The 24526-nt window shown below is 40.7% G+C and overlaps 1 protein-coding gene and 1 long non-coding RNA gene across 2 annotated transcripts in view; one reads left to right on the top strand and one right to left on the bottom strand.

Moving 5' to 3' along the window:
• LOC135095509 (uncharacterized) overlaps nt 1-21233 on the bottom strand; it is a 42538-nt gene extending 21305 nt beyond the window's left edge. The window contains exons 1-3 of the long non-coding RNA XR_010264418.1: nt 20741-21233; nt 17924-18042; nt 16938-17266 (exon numbers count right to left, since the gene is read on the bottom strand). This is a non-coding gene — a long non-coding RNA (uncharacterized LOC135095509). The remainder of the gene's footprint in view (nt 1-16937; nt 17267-17923; nt 18043-20740) is intronic.
• The window catches only part of LOC135095504 (uncharacterized), a 189083-nt gene that overhangs the window by 155090 nt on the left and 9467 nt on the right, over nt 1-24526 (top strand). The window lies entirely within an intron of this gene.

Here is a 24526-nt window from a genome sequence, read left to right as displayed (position 1 = left end):
GCAGAGGGTATTTGCAGAATGCAGGCCCAAGTGCCAGCAAAATGCAGGCTGCCACTACAGAACTCCACCATAGCCAGCTCTACACTCCTCTGATGATGGGAGGGGGTTGCAGGAAGCAGCCCAATACCCACCAATGCACAATGGGTGCAGGAAGTACCCTTCTGATGCCTGGCCACTCCTACATCAATGCCATAAAGACACAGCTGGGCTTCGTCAGCACTTGACTTCAGTCATCCAGGGGCAGACCATCAGCCCCAGTGCTATGTGACCTGGAATGCGGGCACCTGGAGTCTCTGGGGCACATCCCACAGGTGTGCCCCACTCTTGCACCCGAGCACATTGACCAGCACAACCATGTGTTGGCCCTACTCATGCAGCTCCTAGTCAAAAGGGAGTTACATGTGTTGAGAAAGCCAACCATACCCACATCAGCCAAAGCTAGAAGCTAGAAAGCTGGATATCATCCTCTGGGATGGCCAGCAAAGCATGATGCTGGATGTCCAGGTGATCACAAACTCGTCCACTGGCAACTGCCTGACCCACGCCCACACTCTTAAAGCTTCCTATTATAACACTGAGGATATGTGTGCTTGGGTTAGGGAGCACTCTGGTCATTCACCCACCTTTGCAACCCTGACGGTCAATTGGCAGGGGGGTAGTGGCGTCCACGTCCTATAACGCCCTCCAAGACCTGGGGCTTAGTAAGGCCAAACTTAAGTTGTTAACGGTTCAGTCTCTTGAGAGATCAGCAACTCAGGTTTGGGCCCACCATGACATTGGAGGGACTAGGAGAGGGTGATCTTTATGCCTTAAATTATGGCCTAGCCCACCAACACCAGGTGAATTGCACCACGATCACCCCCTACCACCCTCATGGTGTTGATCTCAGGTTGTAGTCTGAGGCCTCACTGTTTTGACAGTCTCCAGGATACAAGTCACTACCTGCCTTGTTGCTTAGTTTTAGGCTTACTCCTGCATACATATATACTTATGTACACAAGTACATACCATACTATGTTGGGTTTAGGAAGGGGGATAAAAACCCAGGGAGGAGTTAGGATTCTTTTAATCTCTAGCGTTTCGGCTGAATAGCTATCCTCAGAGAGACTGATTTACATGAGTGAAAACACACTATTTATAACAACATACAAAATTTTCTCATTTTGACATTCGTACAGAGACATCAATGAAGAAAATTTACCGATCCCGAGGGAGGACTACATTAATCTTGTTGAGCTTTGTGTTAAATTTGGTGCCTTCACTTTCGAGTAACAAGAGTACTCACAACATAAGGGACTGGCCATGGGATCCCCTCTAAGTGCTGTTATGGCATGTTTGTATATGGAAACATTAAAGACTGATAACTTTATAAGAATAATGGGTAGAGGCTTAACATGGCTTAGGTATGTTGATGATGTGCTAGTTATAGTCCCAAAGGGCATGAATATAAATAATAAGTTAACATTGCTTAACAAAGTCAATAAGGATATCCAATTTATGGTGGAAGAGGAACAAGACAATAGATTACCTTTCCTAGATACGGTGATCTGGAGGGAAGAAGAAGGAGTCAGTTTTTCTGTTTACAGAAAACCCACCAATAAGGACGATTTCATTCACTACCTTTCAGCCCACAGCATGAGAGTCAAATCTGGTGTGATTATTGGTTTTTACTTAAGAGCGTTCAGAATTTGCAGCAACAACTTCCTAGAGCAAGAAATACGATATATCATATCAACTTTCAAAAAGCTGGGTTATCCTGAAGGGCTCCTTGTTAGGCTTAAGAATAAGGCAAAGAAAGTAACAACTGAAAACAAAGAGAATAAAGATCCCTGTACAACCAGCAAAAGAGAGGTATATACATGTACCAAATTCGGACAAGGCTTCCATAATTAATAAATATTTGTCTAAAACAGGATTAAAAATAGCAACATTAGCGGGAGAGAAAATTGGTGAGCTAACGAGGACTAAAAAGACCGGACTTGTTAATAATAACAGCGTAGTGTACAGCATACCATGCAAAGGTTGTACAAAGCAGTACATAGGAGAAACAGGCAGGGGACTTAAAACAAGAATAGCAGAGCATAGGAGAGATGTTTTAAAACACAACACATCAAACTCCCTTGTATTGCACATAGAAAAATGTAAACACCTACCAAAATGGGAAGAGGTTAAAGAAATTAAAGTTGGATTGAAGAAAAGAATGAGAAAAGCTATAGAGGCAGCCCTCATAACAACTAGGGAAGTCATTAACCACAGAGAAGGTTTAATCAGGTGGGCGGGTAATTCCGCTAGATTGGCCCTCAGGTCAGGTACAAGGAAAATCCCCAGTAAAGGCTCGTCACATAGGCGGATAATGCCACCTGACTAGGAAAATAAAATTAGGTGAGGTACACGCCAGGATGGCAATACTCTGTACGAATGTCAAATGAGAAAATTTTGTTTGTTGTTATAAATAGTGTGTTTTCACTCATGTAAATCAGTCTCTCTGAGGATGGCTATTCAGCCGAAACATTAGAGATTAAAAGAATCCTAACTCCTCCCTGGGTTTTTATCCCCCCTTCCTAAACCCAACTACTTGTCAACATGAACAGTTCACATACCATACTATATACTTTAATCTAAATTAAGTTCAAAACCAATACAAAATTTCAAAATTAAAATCTAATACAAAACTAAATTGATATTAAAGGAAGAGGGAGTAAGGGGGATCTGAGATTGCACATAAAAAAAAATAGCTAAATGCCTCATCATCTCATAAGTGACGTGCATGAATGGATTAACAAAGTTCCCACTGTCCCTATCTACTATCTAGCGAACCCACAGGCAGGGGAACGGGCCTGCATTTAACAGCAGGGAAAGAAGACCCTGTTGAGCGTGACTCTAGTCTGATTTTGTAGAGAGACATCAGAGGTGTGGCATAAGTGAGAGGCCATCACATCAAGGTCACTTGTGGCCTGTGCAGCCGCCAATGAAATACCACTACTCTGATTGTTTCTTTACTTACTCAGTGAGATGGAATCAGAGCTTCTCCACACGGGATTGTCTCCTGTTTCTACCCTAAAGCGGCATGAAGCTGCCACGCTGCCCATCAAACAGACAATACCAGTGAAGCTGCCGCACTGCCCACCAAAGAGACAGGTGAAGCTGCTTTGCTGCACACCAAACAGACAATACAGGTGAAGCTGCTGCACTGCCCACCAAACAGACAATACAGGTGAAGCTGCTGCACTGCCCACCAAAGAGACAATACAGGTGAAGCTGCTGCGCTGCCCACCAAACAGGTGACACAGGTGAAACCGTCATGCTGCCCACCAAACAGACAACACAGGTGAAACCGTCATGCTGCCCACCAAACAGATAACACAGGTGAAGCTGCCGCACTGCCCACTTGAAGGAATCAAAGAGACCCACTAACAATGGATGTCACAGATATAGGCATGTTGATGACACAACAACCTCTGGACAAGACTACTGAGACAAGCACTGACACAGATAACCAAAGTGCGCAAACACTTAATGTACAAAATGCAGTAGCTCATCGTGATGAAACAAGTATTGACTCGGGCAACAAAAGTATGCAAGAACAAATAAACCATCTGTGACTGCTTTGATGGAACAACAGGAGCACATTGTTCTAGCACAACAGCAACAGACCACAGCAACCCAGAGATTAGCCTTAGACGAATCCAGCCACCACCAACATGTGGAAGGGGAGGATGATGAGGTCACCATCAAGGCAATAGATGTAACAGCCAGTACAATTGTAACGCCACCCCCCCCCTCCGGTTCCCCCCTCCTCCCTCCTCCTCACCGGTCCGATCAGAGCTCTAATGAGACGAGGCAAAGATCTTCACGGTGAAAAAGAAAAAAGAAGAGGAAGAGAGAAGAGGTGAAGCACGCACACACAATAGAAAAAAAGAAAACATTTTTGATTGGTAATGGTTCTCGCCTTCATCGTCATGGCCAGAGGGTAGGGAGAGGTTAATTATCACACAGTACCTACAGTGTGGCTTTATTAGGAGGAACGAAAAATATAAAAATAGCAAAAAATAATTAAATGAATAATACTGAGGGGATTCTTTGGGTTGACTGACCCACTATGACACTATCGAGTGGTTAATCTAGAAAAAAAAATAAGGCACTTGAAATTCTGGTATGGCATATACACTTATACTCCGTTACTTAACACTACGAATATACAAGAAAATAATTACTTTTATAACTCCTCAAGAGTACCATTGATTCTGGGCACCGTTATATCCCTAAATAGCGTCACAGCCTTCATCCATCACTTCTCTACGGCAATAATATTGCCCACAACACACTTACAGTAGACTATATCTGACTAAAGAAACATTACATGGCTAACACTTTCCCAAGACTCTGTGGCCTGTCTCCACGTGGGACCAACACCAGCTATTTTATCTGTTGCCAGAGGGAAGGGAGACACCATTCTGTCAACACGTACAGTCACTATATCTTCACTAGAGACATGAATAATAAACATGAACACAGTAATATTCACTTCTAAATAAAAGAAAAATCAAATATTTCAGAGCTACGAGACCCACCTGTTGCCAGAGGGAAGGGAGACGCCATTCTGTGCTCTCCCCCTCAACACCCCCAGGCCTCTGAAGTTATTGGAACCTTAGCTAGTTCTCTCTCTCTCTTCTTTCACAAATAATTTTACTGAACCGTGAGTTTAAATAAAAATGCAGGAATAATTGGCTAGCAAGGTGAGCATATAGGCTGGACATTAGTTGAAGTTAATAATTGAATTCTAAATTACTAACATATTTTATAAGCTAGGGAATGACACCTTATGAGTTACTGGTAGGCTGACGCAACATGATGTAATCCTATTATTCGTATTACCACTGATTAGAGAAAACCACAGTTGAAATAAGTAAAGACTATTTATAATAAATGTTTCAAGACTTTTAAATCACTCCCACGAATACACGCCTTATAAATATACTTTTTCATATAATCACTAAACCTTTAATTACCGCTATTATCCTCCTCTTCACCGCAAGCTACAAAAGAAAACAATTATTGGGGAGACTCAAAGAAACACAGAAATAATAAAAAGGAGCGTTACACAATGAACAGTATGGAAGGGTGGATAAGCACAGTGATGTATTCGTCCACAGGACCGCCTTGGAGGCAGGCTGTATCACCAAACCTTCATGATAATTCAACCCAGAGAAACAACCTTTGTTATATCCATCCGGACAAGAAGAGCAAGACCACCACACAAGTAAAGGACTCTGTATCAGACTGTGTGAGCAATGTGGCAGAAATGCCAGGGCTTCAAGAGAGCTCTCTCCACTCAACACCAACTGACCACTGGATGAAGCAATTAATGTGATCAGTGAAGCACTTAGCAATAAGAGAATGGAAACTATCCAGCATGGTGCAGCCTTCCTGTGTTTCCATCTCTGCTGTGCAGTTCCACATGCTATCCAGTAAGGACCATTGCAGCTTAATGAGCTCTCCATCCAATTTTGGTCTATGCATGAGTGGTAATCATGTCTTCGACCCGACTAATCGAATCCCCAAGCCATTCATCTAGCATATTCTTTCTCTTCACATACCCTACCTCTGGGTCAAGCTTCATAAAGCTCATTAGGTTCATCTTTAGGTCTCCTGTGCACAACCAAATGAGAAGACGTAGCTTCACTGATTCTGCCACTGTGTTGTCTGTGTAATACTGGTGAAATTCAGAGAAACATTCTATATTACCTTAGATCTGTCCCACTGAATAACGTAGACAGAGAGAGAGAGATCCTACCATTGAGACAAGGTGTGCCTTGGAGCTCCTCACTTTCCACATTTTTTCTGCTTGCTACACCCGCTTATTATCCAAGAACCATTACGGGCTGCTCCGGGTATGTCTCCGCCATAAGATCCATACAAGAACCAGTACATAGAAGGATGTGAAGGAAGAATAAGCCAGCAAAACAAGTCCCCTGCCTCCGCCGCTGGACTGTTCCAACAATATTTGCCAAACGTAAACAAACCCAGGCTCGTCGCAGATTCGCCCCTGTACCTGTTTACTCCATTATACCTGCACGTAGTCTACTACTTGGATTCTCGCAAGCTAAATGGTGCAAACAAGGAGTGCGGCAGGGTCTGACGTAGCAGCTGTGGTATCTACTCCAGTTGGACAGAAGCAGGGGACAGCCATAGCCGAGATGGTTAAGACACCAACTCAAGCCATGGGACAAGCACCCACAACAAACATCCTTGACTTCATCTCCAGTGACATTGCTCGTCTGTCCGAAGAAGGTAAAGTGATAGTGAACACAATAGTGAAAGCTCTGTCTATTCTTTCCAAGGAAAAAGATGAAAAAATTGAAAAGTTGCAGGACAAAGTGACCTCACTTGAGGATACAGTCAGCAAACTTGAAAATCAACTAGATGATGTAGAACAATATGAAAGAAGAGATACTATAATAATTAGTGGTCCTGCATTGCCCAGAGAACAAAACCATGAAAACTCAACTGACCTTGTTGTGAATTCAGTTAAAGATAATCTGCACATCAATTTAAGTCATGCTGACATCAATGTTGCTCACAGGTTAGGTTCAAAAAGTCAAAACAAAGAGAGACCAATAATTGTAAAGCTGCTAAATAGATCAAAGAAGGCAGAAATAATGGATGCCTGTGTAAAAGTTAAACCTAGCCTCTATATTAATGAAAGTCTCACTCCAAAACGACGCAATATCTTCAATACAGTTTGGGGTATCAGGAAAAAAAACAAGGAGCTTTTCCAACAGTGCTACACAAGGGATGGAAAGATCTTTGTTAAATTAAAAACATCTAGTCAAAAACACATGATAACCACTGAACAGTCTTTGAACATTTTCCTAGATAAATATCCTGTTCTGACCCAGTCTTAAATGTGCTCTCAACTCATGATGCAATATTTCCTACCAAACATTCTAGAAATCTTTATGTCTATTTAATTTATATATAATATTATAATGTATTCATTATCCTTTCCTGTGTATATATTTTATATGTCATATCCTATGCATGTCTCCAACTTATTATTATTCATCTTAATTTTTTCTAGATTTCATCATATGAAACTTTCTTTTATCATCTACTACTTTGCCTATTTATCTATTACTTTGCCAATATCTTGGGTATGAAGCTTTATTCTATCATCTTTACTTTGCCAATATCTTGAACATTTATAGTTTTATCAACTTAATCCTTTTGATCACCAAATTCTGCAAACATTTTGCAATCTACCTTCCACCCTTCTTATGACATACCTGGTAAGCCTTCCAATTTCTTTTTATTTAATTTTTATTTTAATTTTTTATTATGTATTTCCTTATTCTTTGATTATTCTTCTCTATCTCTACTTATCATTCCTTCCTTTCCTCTCCCTTAAACTTTTCCAAATCCCTTCCACTCCCTCCTCCCTCTCTGCTACCCATACTTGCCCCCTTTTCTACTAGCCTTTCTTTAATTCCCCTTTCTATATCATGAACTTTACTAGTGAGAATCTCCTCAATACACTTTTCAACGACTTAGAAGACAACAATGAATCTGATAGCATCGGCATAGAAATAATAAATTCCATGTACTTATCTCTTGAGTTAGATGATATCTGTAATTATCATGACCTTACCTCATACATGAATGTTATACCAAGATGTAGCGCTGACTATATCAATATTCTCCATATAAATGCCCGCTCACTAAACAAAAATTATGACCAAGTAATCTCTTTTATCAAATCTCTTCCCAAACTCCCTGATATCTTATGTATAAGTGAAACCTGGCTCAATGCAAATAATGTTCACCTTCACGAAATTGATGGCTATAAGTCATATCATGTTCACAGGCCTTTATACTCTCCAGGTGGGGGTGTTGCAATTTATGTAAATATTGACCTACAAAGTGAAATTATTAAGGATTTTTGCATGTGTGATGAAAATGCTGAACTATGTAGTGTGAAAATTATTCTACCTACTACCTCCTACTCTGTTTCTTGTATTTACAGACCAAATAGTAAACATGCTAAAGTAAATGAATTTAATGCATATATTGATAATCTTCTTTCAAATAACTTTTTCACAAACAACAGGAATATACTCATAGGTGACTTCAATATAAACCTTCTTGAACATGTGTCACACCCTCCTACTAACTCTTTCATTACAACTATGCAATCAAACAATTACTTCCCACATATATCTCGACCAACAAGATTTTCAGACATAAATACAACTGCAGCCCCATCTTTATTGGATCACGTCTGGACAAACTTCAATGAACCAGTCTCTTCTGGAATTTTCCACTTTCCTATCAGTGACCACCTTCCAGTGTTTATCAATATTCCAGTCTCTGATAAAGTGTGCAACATTCACCACAAAGTTGATTTTAGGCTACAAAATAGAGTAAATCGGTTGAAATTCACACAGACCCTATCAAACACAGACTGGAATCTCTACCTCACTAGCAGTGACACAAACACAAACTGCGACATATTTCTGGATAAATTATATAAAATATACTATTCCTGCTTCCCCAAAATAACCAAAACTATCACATCCAAAAGACTAAGTAAGCCTTGGTTAACACAGGGGTTAATAAATTCAACAAAACATAAATATCAGCTGTACAAACTATACAAACTAGGGTCAATTACAATGGACCACTACAAACATTACAGAAATTATCTAAATAACTTAATAAAACGCAAAAAATCTGAATATTACCTACAAAGGTTTGAAAATTTTAGACTTAACACAAAAAAAGTTTGGGAACTAATTACCGAAATAGAAAACATTAATAATAACAAGACGGTCTCCCACACACTACACTATAATGACACAGTCCTACACACTCCACATGAAATTTCAAATGCATTCAACACCTATTTTTCACAAATTGCACCTCAACTTAGCTCCCAGCTTCCTAGAGCTCAAAACTCACACATTTCTTATCTCAGAGGTAATTTCCTAAATTCCATGAATATTCCCATAGTGACAGGAAATGACATAGTAAAAGCTATTTCTGCCTTAAAAAATAAAAAATGCCCTACGGATGAAATACCTGTGAAAATAATCAAAGAGAACAAAAATCTTCTAGCAGAGCCACTCTCAAAACTATTCAATGATTCAATAAAAGATGGAGTTTTCCCTAATAGATTCAAGCTGGCAAAAATTATCCCTATCCATAAATCGGGAAGTAAAACTAATATCTCAAACTACCGACCAATCTCTATTTTACCAGTGTTCTCTAAAATATTTGAAATCATTATGAAAAACTTCCTCATGAACTACCTCAATTCACAAAAATTCTTAAATAATAGGCAATTTGGTTTCCGCCCCGGACTAAATACTTTTGACGCTATAAATGTGTTTACCTCTGACCTACACGATGCCTTGAATAAACATAAGTCTATAATATCCATTTTCATTGATTTCAGCAAAGCTTTTGACACAGTTGACCCAAACATTCTAATAGACAAATTACGTCACTATGGTATTCGCGGTTGTGTGGAAAATTGGTTCAAATCATATTTAACTGGCCGATCTCATTTTACATCCTACAATAACTCTAAATCAACCATCAAACCTATACATCTTGGCGTGCCACAAGGTAGCATCTTAGGCCCTATTCTTTTCCTGATATATATCAACGATATCAGCAATGCCTCTACTGCTTTCAACACTATACAGTTTGCTGATGACTCCACCTTGTACATGATTGGTGATAATCCCACAGACCTAATCTACAGAGCCAACCTAGAATTATCTGCCTTTTCTGAATGGTGTCTTGCAAATCGCCTAACAATTAACACAGCTAAAACTTTCTACATGTTATTTACAAATACCACAACCAAATACCAACCCTTACCTAGACTTACCATATTAGATAAAGATATCACGCAAGTTTCTAAGACAAAATTTCTTGGAGTCACATTTGACAATAATCTTACCTTTAAATATCACATATCAAACCTTTGCCTAAAATTATCTAGATCAATAGCTCTATTGCTGAAAATAAAAAACTTTGTTCCAGTGGAAATTATGAAAATCATGTATTATGCCCATATATACCCACACTTAACCTACTGTAATCCAATTTGGTCCACTACCTACCCATGTCATCTACAAAATCTAAACATCCTCCACAAGAAAATTATTAGAATCATGACAAATAGTGACTTCCTCCAACACACACCTCCACTCTTTAAATCTATGAAAATCCTTCAACTCTCTGACTTATCAAACTTCTCTATTGCATCATACATGTTCAAATTGATAAATTCCAACAACAACAATACCCTGACCCTAACTCATAACCACTCCACACGCTACAGGCATTCTCTACAGATTCCCCATCATACCTTAACTCTCTACCAACACTCTCTAATGTATAAAGGTCCCAAAATATGGAATAGCACCCAGTCACACATAAAAAATTCATTAAGTGTAAATATCTTTAAGAGAAAACTAAAAGAATATTTATTGTCTCAATACTGACACATCTTGTACTTCAATCAATTTTTATCAATATCAATTATTTTGTTTCTTGGTATTGTAACCAAATAGTTCATATCCTCTGTAACTAAAATAGTTTATAACCTCTAGTATATATACATATTTATTTCTGTTTGTTTAATTATTCTCAAAACTAATATTTGCTTGTTTATAATCAGATTCCACTTCAATTTTCTCTATTTCTCATGTATAATTATGATTTTTCTCCTTTCCTTCCTGTTCTTGCAAAGCCATTTATCCCTAAATCTTTTGTTATTGCTATTAATTTTTTTTTTTACATTTTCTTCAATTAGATTTTTAGTTTAGTGTTGTTTTACATTTCAGTATTAAGTAGATATTAAGTGTGCCCAAAAAGCTTGTGCTTCATAAGGGGCTGTTTGTCTTTCAATTAATTGTACCTTAAGCTTATATATGTATTACAGACAAACATAATAAAGTGTTTAAAGTGTTTAAAGTGAGGTGGTCTGGTTTGCATCATGGTGTGCACTAATTGCTTCATTCAGTAGTTAGTTGGCATTGGTGTAAAGTGGAGACAGCTCTCTTGAAGCCCTGGCAGTACCTGCATGTCACTAGCGCACAACAGAACATGACAAAGAGCACACATTGGTAAATCAAGTGTGTCATGTATGGCAACAGAGTGGTGGTTTGGTGCTTCATGCAATAACAGCTTGTTTGCCCCAAATATTTAACATCCTGATTTGTTGTATCACCCAACTGAATTAAAATAGAGAATTTAAAGAAACTTAATCAAATCAGAGGGGGACTCAAGGCCAGCATCACCATATTCCCCAAGGATCTCGATGTATTCCTTCATGCCAATGACATGCATGAAATAAAGTCCAAACAGACACCAATAAAGGCTGCACTAATAAAATGCAAACCAACAAAGAGGCAATCTCAGAACTATTAGATCAAACTAGTCTGCAAGATGCTGTGGTGGAGGATATGTTATACAAGGAAGAAGTAAATGAAATTCTCACCAAGCTAGATGTCACACAAAGCTCTCAAAATGGGAGAACAGGAAATGCCATTCAAGCTGCTAAAATTAAATTTGCCTTCCTTTAATGGCAATCTGACCAGGTGGGTCAAGTTCTGGGATATCTATGAATGCTCCATTCATCAAAACAAAGACTTAACATGTATCCCGAAGCTCACCTGTACTAAGGGCCAGCTGGAGGGAGAGGCAGCACAACTAATATTGTGTTTCATGCTCAATGCCTCGAACTACAAACCCGCCATTCAATTACTCAGATAATTACAGCAGGGAAGAGAGGTTCAGGTATGCACTGGTGATCAAACTACCCCCATCTGCAAAAGCCTAATTATAATATTACTAGCCTCAAACAATTTATAGCAAGATATGAAAGTTAATAAAAGTCCCACAATATCAGTAGAGATGAAATGTGTTCCACATTCCTCAAAAATTATCTTTCAGCCCCCATAAAAGGAAAATATAAAAAGAGTACTGAAGGAAAACATACTGAATACAGAGGAAGCACTGGACTGTTTGAGAAATTAAATTATTTACCCTCAAGAGTAAATCATCTATAGCTGAGAAGGAGGTACAATAGCATACAGCTTTAATATAGGACAAAATAGGGAAGAAAAGCTGTAAGCCGTGCCAGAAACAAAAATCATCTATAGGTTAAATGCTGCCTATATCCAAATCCCGACTTAAAGAGTAAAAAGAGCACAGTAATTAAGGCTATGTAATGCATAGAACCTGGACATGTCAGGAAAGGCTACACAAACCCTAACATTAAAAATTGCAAATTCTCTGAGAAAAAACACTACCAGGTCCTCTGTTTAGAACCTAAAGCAGCAAACAAGACAGAGACGGAGGCCAAACTGAGGGAGACAACATCAACTTAATATTAACCTTAACAGCTCCCAAGGAAAGGACCATCTTACCCACAATAATGTTGCCCCTCATAGGAAAGGGAAGTAAGATCACTAAATTAAGGGCCTTACTGGATCACTGCTCACAAAAAACTTTTGTCTTACAGTCCTTATTGGCCAGATTAAAACACAAATTAATAGGCAAGGAAATCTTGAAGCTCCAGAGATTTATCAAAAGCAAAACAAGTCAACAGTTTGATATAGCCTCTGTATACTATAAATATAAGGGAAAAGAGCCTAAGAGTAGTTGTGGTAACCTAAATGCCTCAGTAAACGGCTCAAAAAGGACTGAAAAAAATAGTTAAATTTTAAAAATTAGGCTGTGCGTTGGCTGACCCAAACATCATGAATGATGGTGACATCCCTCTCCTGAATGGGGCTGATCATTATTATGAGTCAGTCCAGCTTGGGCTGGTTCAATAATATTGCTGCCTACAATTTGTGGTTATGCCCAAAGTGGCACATACAAAAACAAAGTTGGTAACAATGTCCAGATGGAACTAATTTCAGTCCTCAGAATAGCAGTCAACCCAATAGAAGAGAAAATCAGTAATCCAGATTACCAGCCTCATAAGGAAGATCTTAACAAACTCTGGAAACTAAATCATACAGGAATACTATCAAATGAGATAACCCAAGAAACTAAAGACAACATCCAACAATATGAAAGATACATCACTTATGATCCACAAACCAATCAGTATAATGTTTGTTTACTTGGGCAGGTTAAGGAGCCTTCAACACACATTTATACAAAAAAGAATAAAAAATAAAAAATACTAAAACCAATACTCCAAGGTAATCAGTGACCAGACAGACAGAGGTTTTATGGAGAGAGTGGACTCATGTCAAGACAACCAACATGATTTACAGTATTTATCACATCATGGTGTGAAAAAAGACAGCAAAACCACTCCTGTTAGAATAATCTATGACTGTTCAGCTAAGCAATCCCCTGATTCCTAAAGCCTCAATGACTGCTTATGAACAGGTCCAAGTCTAGTGCCTTACTTAACTCAAGTATTCCTAAGATTCAAACACAAAAAATGTCTTCATATCAGATATAGAAAAGGCATTCTTGATGGCAGGACTCAATGGGAAGGATAGAGACTAAATGAGATTCCTGTGGTCAATAGATCCATTAAATCCTAATTCCCCATTTGACATCCTTAGGTTCAAGGTAGTTTTGTTTGGAGCTAATTGTTCCCAATACCTAGTCAGTGCCACCATTATCCATCACCTAGCTAACATCCAAGAACAGCAAGGCACTATTAAGAAGACAAAACAAGGACTACATGCTGACAACCTAAAAGGGACAAACAATCTGAAGAGACCTATGAGAAGAATAATGGCATGTACAAAGAATATTTAATAAGGCCCACCTGTACCTAAGAGAATGGGTAGCAAAGTCCCAAACTACAAGGTCAACTTGAGATAGACAATGTTATTTCTAAGAAACAAGACCAAGTGAAAGTTTTAGGATTAATCTGGAAGCCAGGTAGACACACTTTCTTTCAAAATCATTGACTCTAAGGATCCTGATTTTAAAAATGGTCATGCTTAAGTATGGCACCAAAACTGTTTGATCCACTAAGCTTATTGCTTCCTGTGACAATAGTCAGGAATATTTTTACAAGGCCTGTGGAAACTAAAAACATAATGGGATCAGACAGTGCCTGGTGAACTTTGTGACCAATGCCTTCTACTTGACAAGGAACTCAAAACACCAATTAAAACAGAAATCCCTAGAGCAACCATAATACAACAGGGAGCAGACTTGCATATTTTTAGTGAAGCCAGCAGTACGACATATGGAGCTCGTGCTTACTTTTGTAGCAATGGGCAAGGGAACTTGATAATAAGTAAAGCAAAGGTTGCCCCACTAAAAACTTCACCATCCTCAAACTAGAACTAACTGCTGTCCTCTTAGTTGCTAGGCTAACCACCTTCATCCCTGGAGCCTATGAGGGTGTAATTAACATAATTATTAATTTATGGTATGACACCCAAATTGCCCTATATTGGCTACAAAGTCTGTAGACACTACCTGTATATGTGGCCAAAAGGGTATGAGAAATCAACCAACTCATTCCCAGTATAAAGGTAAACTATGTGACAACTGAAGGTAGTCCAGCGAATCTCCTAACTCAAGGAATAAGTACAGATGACCAGAACAATTCCTCTGTGTGGTGACAAGGACCCTTATAGCTGCCACACAGGAATGAGTGGCCTGAAATGCAAATTGACATGGCTCAACCCAATGAAACAGAAGTGACTGTGAATACAGTCACAACACCACCTACATTAATGAAATGGGAGAGATACAGCAAGAATATTAGCATGGGTACTTTGCCATATAGGTAACCTAAAGGCTCAGTCAAAGGGTCTGGCTATCAATACTGACTCAATCATAAGGGTGTGAAAAATAAAGGCAGCAGAACATGAATTAAATTAATACAAAAGGAAGTTTTTTTTTTTTTTTTTTTTTCAGGAAAACCTTGTTCATGAGAAAGGCTGATAGATCATCATATACAAACCAGTTAGGGTTATCCCTAGAAAATTACATCATAAAATATGGTGAAAGAACACAACTAATATACCTGAGCTAACCAAACATCCAGTCCTGCTACCCAGCTGCCACCACATGACTAGACTACTGATACAAAAATGTCACAAATTGAACCATCATTATAGCACTAACTTCATCATGGCCTATGTGAGGCAGAAGTGGTGTATCCCTAAAATGAGGCAAATTGTAAAGGCAGTACTTGGAAAATGCAGAACATGCCAGAAATATCAAGGCAAGCCATGTTCTCCTGCAGATGCACTGCCACTCCCACAATTCAGAACTAACATCAGTGAGCCCTTTAGCATAAAAGGAGCAGACTTTACCGGTGCCCTTACGGTCAAGGGAGAAGCTAGTGAGGCTGCCAGGGTATAGCACCATCGTGCTATTCACCTACATTACCGCTATAGGCATACACTTAGGACTGATATCAGATTTAAGAAGTCAAAACTTCCTTGATGCCTTGAGACAGTTTACAACCAGACAGGGTCTACCACAACTTATATTAATGCAACAACCTTTGTCACTGCTGCCAATTACATCAAGGAAATTATGCAAGACCCTCAGATAAATAATCATTTAACCTCAATCAACTGTGAATGGAAATTCATCCCAGGGAGAGATTAACAGGGACAGAAAAAACTGAGTTAAGAAAGATCCTTTGCAAGGCTCTTGTCATATCTGATGAACTAAACACTGTTATATTACAGCTAGAATCCACAATAAATGATAGACCCTTAACTTGTGTTAGCAGTGGGTTCAGGCGCTGGACTGGGCTCAGAGGTAACGAGGCGCACGCTGTTGGGTGTCGCCGTCCACCCTCTTTCCCTTCCGTGCCATCAGTGTCTGCCCATCTCGTTGCAGTGCCTACCCCCCACTCCGGTGGCAGCAACCCATTCCAAATGTGGCCACGCGCCGCACTCCCCTTAATAAGCCCACTGGTACGGCGGTGCAAGACAGGGACCGGGTTTGTGAAAGGTGTGGTGAAGGCAGCGGCGTCAAAAGGGGCCTTTAAAAGCCCCGACAAAGGCGTCTGCTCATCTCGCTTTGCTCCCAGTTCCCCTCCGCCGCCTGCTGGTGACAAGCCAGCGCAGCGAGGGAGCGCGCGTCGTCGGGGATTTGTTGTGAGGGATTACGTGGTGGCGGCAGTTTTAGCCCTCTCGCCCCTCTTGCCGAGAGCTCGGACTGGCGTGTCTCTGGCCCTTCCATGGAATGTGCTAGGCTGCGTGGGCGCGGGAGCTCCGGGTCTCTCTACCGCTGGTCCTCATTGGCCGGTTAGGTAGTAGCAGAAGCCGTCTCCCGCTCCAAACCCACTTCGGCTGGCACCCAGCAATCAACTCAGTACTGGCACAGACCAGGGGAATCTGACTGTCTAATTAAAACAAAGCATTGCAATGGTCAGAGATGGATGTTGATGCAATGTGATTTCTGCCCAGTGCTCTGAATGTCAAAGTGAAGAGATTCAACCAAGCACGGGTAAACAGCGGGAGTAACTATGACTCACCCATCTCATGTGACCTGGGGTGTAGTCGGCCTGAGTCCCTCGGCCACCTCCTTCAGGTCTGCCCAAACTTGGCTCCAGAGAGGACCAAACGTCACGACCGAGTCCTCTCTCTATTGGTAAAACAGCTATCCAAGAACTGTAACGTTCTACAAGAGCTTTCTATACGAACATCCGCTGGCCTAAGGAAACCAGATGTCATATTGTGGGACCGGCAACAGTCAGTGGTGCTGGATGTTCAAATTGTATCAGACTCATCAGCCGGTGACATTTTGGATCATGCCCACCAACTGAAACAGTCTTATTATGACACTGAGGAAATCCGGGCCTGGGCCTTAGAACAGACGGGTCACACCCCTGTGTTCACCACCCTTACCATGAATTGGCGCGGCATCATGGCCACCCCTTCCTATATAGCTCTCAAGAGTCTAAAACTTACCAAGGCTGAGCTCCACCTCTTAACCATCCGGGGGGTGGAGGGGTCCGTTGCGGCCCTCAGGGCCCACCGAGATATCGGAGGGTGGGGCTGACGTCTATACCCTGCATAAGTGGTCTAGCCCACCAAAGTCCTCGGGCGAACCGCTTCAAGCCCCACTCCCCACTTCTCTGGTGATGGCCCGGGTCTCACTTTTGTTATGTTTATTTGCCCATTTCTATGTATTCCAATACATCGTTTATACATTTATATTTTCATTCTTTGCCAGCTTCACTGGATTCATTTTTATACCTACTTATTTATATTGTCGATGACATCTGGCTAAGTCCTACCTGTAAAGGAAAAAACACTATTATAATAATAAAATCAAATGTAAAATGAGTTAAAAGGGAAGTAAAGGAAGTAAAAGGAGTAAGGGGTTAAAGAATGCGCAAAAAAAAAATAAATAAATAAAAAAAAATAGCCTAATGCCTCGTCATCTAATAAGTGTAGCGCAAGAATGGATTAACAAGATTCCCACTGTCCCTATCTACTATCTAGCGAACCCACAGGCAGGGGAACGGGCCTGCGTTTAACAGCGGGGAAAGAAGACCCTATTGAGCTTGATTCTAGTCTGATTTTGTAGAGACATAATCCCTTCTTAGTTATTAAGCAGCAAAAGATTGAAATCTTTTCCAATTAGCTTTCATTACAAGAAATATTTGACCCATCCTACAATTCCACCCAAAATTTAAAAGAAAGAATCAAGTTACAACATGATTTGTGGAAAAGATGAGTTGCAGAATATCTTTTGTCACCGAGGGAGTCACACAGGTGCATAATTGCCAAGGAAGGCATAACATGGCCACAAGTTGGGGGATGTTGTCCTCATTCATGACAACTGGCTTCAGTCCAAGTGGAAACTTGGTATGATCATCAGTCTGCTTGAGGGACAGAACACGCTAGCCAAGGTAGTGGACATAAAAACTTTCTCAGGTATAACCACTCACCCCATTGCCAGATTGTATCCACTTGAACAGTCTGGTGGATGTAGCACCCCCTGCTGATAACATCCAGTTGCAGAGGCCTGTCTGTATCCAACAACCGCTGTGACAAGCAGCAGTGCACTCTGCAGATTTATGGAAAACTAAAATAAAGACCAATCAAATTTAATATCAAGTTTTCCCCATGTAAATATGTGTAATATGAATTATTTTTCTTTGTGGTGGGAGTATGTCAGAACTATTATTCCAACTGTAATTCATGGTGGTGATTAACAATCTAAATCTAAAAATAAAAATCCACCTTAATGAGTGAATGAACCAATGAGGATCTGAGTCGAGTGGAATCACACTCCCGGAACAAAACAGTTGTTAACCCGCTTCATATGTGGGGAGCTAGTCACCCTCAAGGAGCGACTGGAGTTACACTCCTGCTCTCATTCAAGCAGTCACAGCCCAGCTACTACATGCAGAGTAGTTCACCACTCAACCTTACTTAGCCTACTACTACTCCAGGTGGACATTCCACACACAAATACAGCAAAGTACCTATAGTCTCAGGCCTGTGTACTGGTGGGTGCTTAGTCTAACATATGTCTGCCTAGAACCAAGGTAATTATAATCTACAACCTGGCATTAGATCACAAAAGCTATTTCGCCACAGCAGGCTGCTGCACCCACACACTCCAGCCAGCCTCCTCCATGCACGCTTACACTTGTTCATATGGTGTAATTTTTGGCATGGGTTGGTGCTGGCTGCTTGTGTGGTGCATGCACACTAATGCTGAGGTTGCAGTGGCAGTTGCTGCCAGCTGGCCTGTTGCCGTGCCAGATGTACAAGCAAATCACAAGGAAGGCAAAGCACTGTTGTGACTATAATTCAGTTTAGATCTCAAGAATAAAATGTATCCCAGATCTTTAGCTATATCTTTGTGCCCCATCAATACACATAGCTGCCCCTTCAATTCAAACACTCTAAAACCAGCACTGGTTCTACATATTTACTTTCAAACAAGTGTGCTCCAGTACTGTCCTCCTCTTCTCTGTACAGGGTGCACAGCATTACTACACCAGTGGCTTTCACCCTTTTTGTGCCCCTGGCCCACTTTTGGCATCCCTCAATACTCATGGCCCACTGCCCTTCACAACTGTGTGGTGATGGTGACAACACCATTATAAAGCTTATTCAAAACACTGTATTTGTTCTACTACTATTCAATCATGAAATGAAGCACTGGCCTGCATTTATGGTAAATAAATCAGGAGCTTTGTAATCAAGATTCAAATTACACTTTTACAGACATAACACAAATATAAACAACAGATGTCTAATGTGCCATGTAAATACTACATCAGTGTTGCAGCTAATGTGATGGTTGTGTTTGCTTCTTTACTACAACAGTGTAAGTTTGGGGGACACCTGTAGATAACACTTATCTTGAAACATGCTCCACCCCCAAGCAATTTTTTTTTTTTTTTTTAACAAAGAAAAGGGTGGAAGTATAAGAGGTCATTTTGGTGGTAGTGCAAATGTGAAGTTATGTTTGTACTTGCATTTCCACAGTCATCTTTACATAACTTTAATATATCTGTAGTTCACGGCTGTAAATTGTTAGGAATTCACATTAACACGAACCTCACATAGAACAACCATGTTACTTATGTGATCAAGAAAGCCAGCAGTGCATGTATATCATGCATAGTTTATGACTGCTTGAATTTCAAAACCTTATGTTCCATTTGTGCAACCTTCTTGGCAAATAAACCATGAATTATTATTATTAGACTGAAAGAAATGGAACCACAACACTTGTGGAAATAAGGGAATGGAAAGAGGGTAGTTACAATAAACGGTGGAACCTCAGTTTTCAAACTTAATTCATTCCTGAATGCCGTTTGAAATCTGATATGTTTGAAAACCGAAACTATTTTCCCCATAGGAATCAATGTAAAATAGATTAATCCATTCTCAGACACACGTCCACCATGTCTTTGCAGGTAATGACCGACACTCCCACTGCTAAGATGGCCCCTCCACATCTCCAGCTTAGAATTTTTTTTTATCCAGAAAGGATGTATTGAATGAACTTAGTGACACAGAACTCATCAAAAGACATTGTTTAGACTTTAGACCATGCAGCTCTTTGTCACCAATCTAGTGAGGGAAGCCTTACAGAGGGACACAGAGAGGAGCAACCCACTTACTGCCAAAATCAAGGTGACCATAACACTTATACATCTTGCTGCTGGGGAAAAGTTATTCAGAAAATGCAGTTGTGCAGTAGTAATGGCATTGTGGGTGATAGAGAGAGCCACAGGAGGCTCAGGATAACTCCTGAGTGCCAAACCTTGTTTGTTTACAACAGTTCTTCAAATTCTTCAACGGGATCACATTTAACTTATTCCAAAGACTGAATTATTGTTTTACCCTCTGTGTCTCTTCTCCAAACACATAAAATGAAGGAAATTTTTATAGACACTATAAATTAGCAATAAATGGCCACTTTTGCTACATCTTGTAGTATTTGAAATCAAGTAACTTTGTTCAAAAAAACAAATTATGGTACAGCAACCGAAGCAATTAAGAGTTAAATTTTTTTTTCGAAAACTGAGTTATCTGAAAAGGGAGATGTTCGGTAACCGAGATTCCACTGCATTCACTTTTTCACTTACAATGTACACAACACAACACAACACTAACAAAACTTCTAAGTTAGTCTTAACCTTAAACACAAAGATGAAAAGAAACAACTCACAAAAATCAGTCACAGACACACAAATACTTCATTACCTTCACCACCAGCAGTCACCAAGCAAAATTCTTACCCTTCACTATGATAAAGTTTCCTGCTCACCGAGGAGTCACAGCCGAGGACATGGAGGGCAGGAGTAGCCAAACACCTTTTTCGGGAGGAAGGCGCAAGGCTACCAACTCCTTGGCTGCCAAGATCCCCGACACAACCTCGGTCTGTCTAGGCAGGGTGGGAGGACACTAGAAGAAACCCTCACTCTTAAACCACCACCTCCAAGCTTCCAAGACATGCCTCCAACCGGCAAGGTTCTCAGTGTGCTAACAGACTCAGAAACCAGTGTCTCATTGCTGGCCCGAGTCTGGTGAACAGAATGCATCACAGTACACATACACTTACTGAAAGTCACACCTGCACTGCCAGCAAAACGAGTGCTGGGGCCATTACTCCCTCACAGCACACAAGGGCACGGCTGCCACCACAGATGTAACACACTGCCCACCACCACCATCACCACCACCACACACTCCCATAGGCACAGGTGTGATCCCACTGGTCCACACAACACACCACCTCAAAAGTGGATCCTCACGTGCTTGGCAATGTCAGGCTTTGTCTTGAAACACTTCCCACAAACATCACACTTGAACTCCCTCAAGCCAGTGTGTCTGAAGGCATGTCTATTGAGCTCAGAACTGGTAGAAAATCTTTTGCTACACTCCTCACATTCATAATTTCTAACACCACTGTGTGTCAGGATGTGAGTGGTGAGATGAGACTTTTGGGTAAATTTCTTTCCACATTCCAGACACTCATAATCTCTAACACCACTGTGTGTCAGGGTGTGTGTAGTGAGGCTAGACTTTTGGGTAAATTTCTTTCCACATTCAAGACACTTATAATTTCTAATACCACTGTGTGTCAAGGTGTGTGTGGTGAGGCTAGACTGTTGGGTAAATTTCTTTCCACACTCTAAACACTCATAATTTCTAACACCACTATGTGTCAGGGTGTGTGTGGTAAGGTGAGATTTTATGGTAAATTTCTTTCCACATTCTAGACACTCATAATTTCTAATACCATTGTGTGTCAGGGTGTGTGTGGTGAGACTAGACTGTTGGGTGTATTTCTTTCCACATTGTAGACACTCATAATTTCTAACACCACTGTGTGTCAGTGTGTGTCTACTGAGGTCAGACTTTCTGGGAAATTTCCTTCCACATTCTTGACATTCATAATTTCTAATACCACTGTGTGCCAGTATGTGTAACCTAAGCCCTTCTTTGGATGTAAAAGTTTTATCACACTGCTGACACCCAAACTTGCTCTCTCCTCTGTGGACAGAGCTGCCTGCTTCCAGGTGATTCTTGCCACCATGCCTGCTTCTCCCCACACCTAAGGCAGACTGCTGCTGCTGCTGCTCACTCATGCTGCCGTCCACCCTCACCACTCCTCTGCAGCACTGCTCTTGGTAGCACACGCACTAAACATTCATGCAGAAACCTTCAGGGAAGCCAGATGGAGGGAGCCATCTCAGAACCCAGAAGGACACGCAGCCAGGATACCTGCAACAGCAATGACAGTGAGACACCAAGAGCCATGCACTGCCTTGACACAATGCTGGAGCAGTAGCCTGCTTCCTGCCTCACTCACACCTGTGCATCATCTGGTACATAATCACCTTCCACTGCCTCACACAGTGCCCCAACACACATCCAGCAGTCACCTCACCACTAAAAAGTTGAGGACACCCTAGGGTTGCACCAAGTCTAACCCCTAACTGGACTCCTTGGAACTTCAGAAATATGATGTTACACTCTAGCCTCCACTTAAAGGATTTTGAATTTAACAGACACTGTACATCGTCCGGACAACAATCCAGACAAATGGACAAATGTTCGTTATTTGAACATTTGTTTGGTAGATGGCGGGGGAGGCGGCAGCAGTTTCCTGCCAGGCAGGAGAGTGGGAGGCTGGGAGGTGGGAGCATCAGTCTACACCTTACAGTAGCAACAGTCTTCGACCAGTACATTGTACAATAGGTCCACCTGTACTTAGTGTTTATAGGGTCTATTTAGTGCTACCAAGATGCCTAAACAAAAAAGAACACTGTATCTTTAATATGCATGGTACATTCAGCCTAGGATAGGAATGGTACTTTACATGATGGTACTGAACATGGAATGTGGTTTTTCAGCAACAGACATTCCCACTAACAGAATGTTGCTGGTTCCCTTTTGTCCGTTAAATGGAGGGTCAACTGTACGATTATTTCACAATTTCCTGACCTTACTCACCCATCAAAATATTCAGCATGACAAGATGTGCACAAGGAAATGACTAATGGCTGTGCAACTGCTGGCTGCCATTTACTGAAGCAGCACCACGACAAAACTGCTTCACTTTGAAATGAAAAGGATGCTGCTTTACAAAAACTTGATGCTAGATAGAACACAATTAGTGAAGCACAATCTGACAAACACATGACAAACACAACCTTGCAAACAAGACCAGACAAACACAACCAGACAAACACAACCAAACAAACATGACCAGACAAACACAACCAGACAAACAACCAAACAACCATACAATACACAACTGGACAAAAACACAACTTGACAAACAACCTGACAAACACAACCTGGCAGACACAACCTGGCAAACTGAACCTCCTCAATCTGTCCCTTACTTATAATATAGACTGGAAACTTCACATCTCATCTCTAGCTAAAACAGCTTCTGTGGCGTTCAGAGCCGTCTCTGTCAGTTTTTCTAACCCCCTCCCATCCCACTTTAGCTGCTAACAGGGGCTTTATCTGTTCATGTATGGAGTTTGCTTCACATGCTTCACTATTTTAAAAAAGGTGAAATCATCAGCTTTTCATCTTATCAATTCCTCTCCGCTTACTGACTGCCTTCTGCCTCTGTCTCATCACAGCAATGTTGCACCTCTTGCTATCTTCTACCACTATTTTCATGCTAACTGCTCTTCTGATCTTGCTAACTGCAAACCTTCCCTCCTCCCATGGCCTTGCTGCACAACACTTTCTTCTTTCTCTCACCTCTATTCTGTCCACCTCTCTAATGCAAGAGTTAACCTGCATTCTCAGTCATTCATCCATTTCTCTGGCAAAGTCTAGAACTCCCTGCCTGCTTTTGTATTTCCTCCTTCCTATGACTTGAACTCTTTCTGGAGCGAGGTTTCAAGACACTTTTTTTTTTTTTAATTGTGGTTTTTATTGTGGTTAGGTCAACCAAACCTGAAGAAATCATATTGGAAATGTTGGGGAGAACCACTCTCCCCAGTGGCAAACCCCCAATGATATTTACCAGTCCTATGCAACAGAAAGTTATGCTAGAAATATCAAAATGTGCCAAAGTGTTCCTATGCAAAAGAAAAATGTATACATCCTCTAGATTAATAGATTTCGGGTATTCAAAATGCCACATTCAGGTACATTTGGGAGACTGCGTTTGTAACCTGATGAGTTATGGTTTGTTTACAGCCAGCATCCACTGTCACCTGAGAAGTCCCAGAATTATTTTACTCTTGCAAGAGTCTCAACACAGCTTTTCCTACCCTTATTGGAGAGAGCTCTTCATTCTGAGTAATTTGAAACCCTTATGTATCCACCTCAAATTACTTGTAATGCTGACAGCAAATTTAGTTGTTACTGTATGTGATGGCTTATAAGACACTTTTTTCCCAAAAAAAATCTCAGAAAATTACCTTGCATCTTAAAATGCCAAGGTTCAGCTTTGGGACAGTGGCTAGTGGTAAGTCTATGGGGTATCCAGTAAATTGCTCGAAATCAATTGCTCAGCAGTAAATTGCTCGAAATCAATTGCTCGAAAAATA

The sequence above is a fragment of the Scylla paramamosain genome, chromosome 49, assembly GCF_035594125.1.
Source record: "Scylla paramamosain isolate STU-SP2022 chromosome 49, ASM3559412v1, whole genome shotgun sequence".
Taxonomy (NCBI): Eukaryota; Metazoa; Arthropoda; class Malacostraca; order Decapoda; family Portunidae; genus Scylla; species Scylla paramamosain.
This window is presented reverse-complemented; position numbering and strand designations above follow the sequence as displayed.